Genomic DNA, 1,796 nt, shown 5'->3' on the forward strand with positions numbered 1-1,796 from the left:
TCCCCTTACCTCTCCCCCTGCCCCTGCCCCTCTCCCCTCTCTCTCTTTTGCTTTTTCTAAAATGTGGTTTGGACATTAAGTGGCCTCATAGAATGTATTGGGTAATGTTTCTTCTGTTTTTGTTGTTGAGTAATTTAAAGAAAGCTGGCATTGACATTTCTTTGAAATTCTGGTAGATATCTATGCTAAATCCCTCTGACCCTCTATTTCAAATGTTGGTTTTAGTTTGTAGTTTTGTTTCTTGTTTTGTTTATTTGTATGAGAGCCTTTGTCATTTTTGTTTGTATTTCATTATGGTTTCTAGGTCTGTTTAAATTGTGTTTCTCATCTGAATTTCATTTTAGTTACCTATATATATGGAAAAAGGTTTTCCATTTCTTTTATCTTTTCCAATTTGATGAAGTATAGAATTTAAAGTGTATCCATAAGATGCTCAGATGTACTATGGATCTGTTCTTATGTACTATTTTATTTTCTAATTTTGTGAATTTGGATGTTCTCTCTCTCTGCATTTTAATTCATTATTTAAGGATTTGACAATTTTATTAATTTTATCACAAAAATAATATTTGGTTTGATTGATTCTTTGTATTTTCTGTTGTTGTTGTTTGTATTTTATTGTTTTCAGCCCTGAGATTGAATATTTCTTGCTGTCTACTCCTTTTGAGTGTGATTGTTTCATTTTGTCCTTGATCTCTTTTGTCTACTATTTAGTTAATAATATGAGATTACTCCTTTTGCTTTGTTATTTTCCCTTAATGTTGGCAATCTGTATTATGAGCTTTCCTTTCAAAACCACCATCCTTATATCTTGTAAGGTTGGGTATGTAGTATATAGATTTCCATTCAATGCTTGAAAACCCATTTTATTTATTTTATTTCTTAGTTTTTATTTTGAAGTATATTTCATTCAGTAGTGACTTGCTCAGTTTCCATGACATTTTAAAATTTCTGTTGCTGTTGATATCCAGAGTAGTCATAAAGTGTGCTGCTTGTAGTTAAATTTGTTATTTTTTATTTTTATTTTTTAGTCTGTTGAGATTTCCTTTGTTTTTGAATATGTGTTCAATTTTGAGAAAAGTTCTAAGAGGTGCTGAGAAGAACGTTTGTTCTTTTAATATGGGTATAATATTCAGTACATATATGTAGGGCACCTTCGGCGCTCTGGTTACAGGGCGGAGGTGGGCTCGAACAAGAGCATAACAAGAGCGGACAGAGATGTCCCGGGGGAGCGGCGGGCAGGACCAGGTGGCGCTACCAGGCACCGAGGGTGGCGGGCAGGCCGCCGGAGCAGGAGGAAGAGCCTGGCGGTGGGCGTCTGGTCCAGGCCAGGCCAGCAGGGGTGGGAGGAGGGACTCTGGGGTCGAAGGCGCTGGCCGAGCCAGCCCAGGGCCTTCGGCAGCCGGCGGGATGACGAGGCTCATGCTCCGCGGCGGCCTCCGCTCAGCTCGCAGCCCCCAGAGGCGGTGGCGGCAGCAGCGGCTGCAACAGTCACCGGATGGGAGAGGGACAGCAGCGTGGCAAAGAGGGAGTGTGCGGCTGTGAGCTGGAGCACTGCACACTTTTCAGTCACGCAGGGAGCAAGGACTCTGTCCCAGCTTAAATGTGGGTAAGTGTGGTTCCCTCTTTCTGGGGGAAGCTCGGGAATGCCCGCGGAAGAAAAGTGTTACACCTCTTTCGGCTTTTGGTTCGCTCTGCCCGCAGGGAGGAGAGGAGAGTTATTGTCCTTTGAAGTGTGCAGGATAGCAGGCGACTGGTGAAGAATCACGAAAAGCACTCTGACAGCGGGAGGTCTC

The sequence above is a fragment of the Grammomys surdaster genome, unplaced genomic scaffold (genome assembly GCF_004785775.1).
Source record: "Grammomys surdaster isolate TR1022 unplaced genomic scaffold, NIH_TR_1.0 878, whole genome shotgun sequence".
NCBI lineage: Eukaryota > Metazoa > Chordata > Mammalia > Rodentia > Muridae > Grammomys > Grammomys surdaster.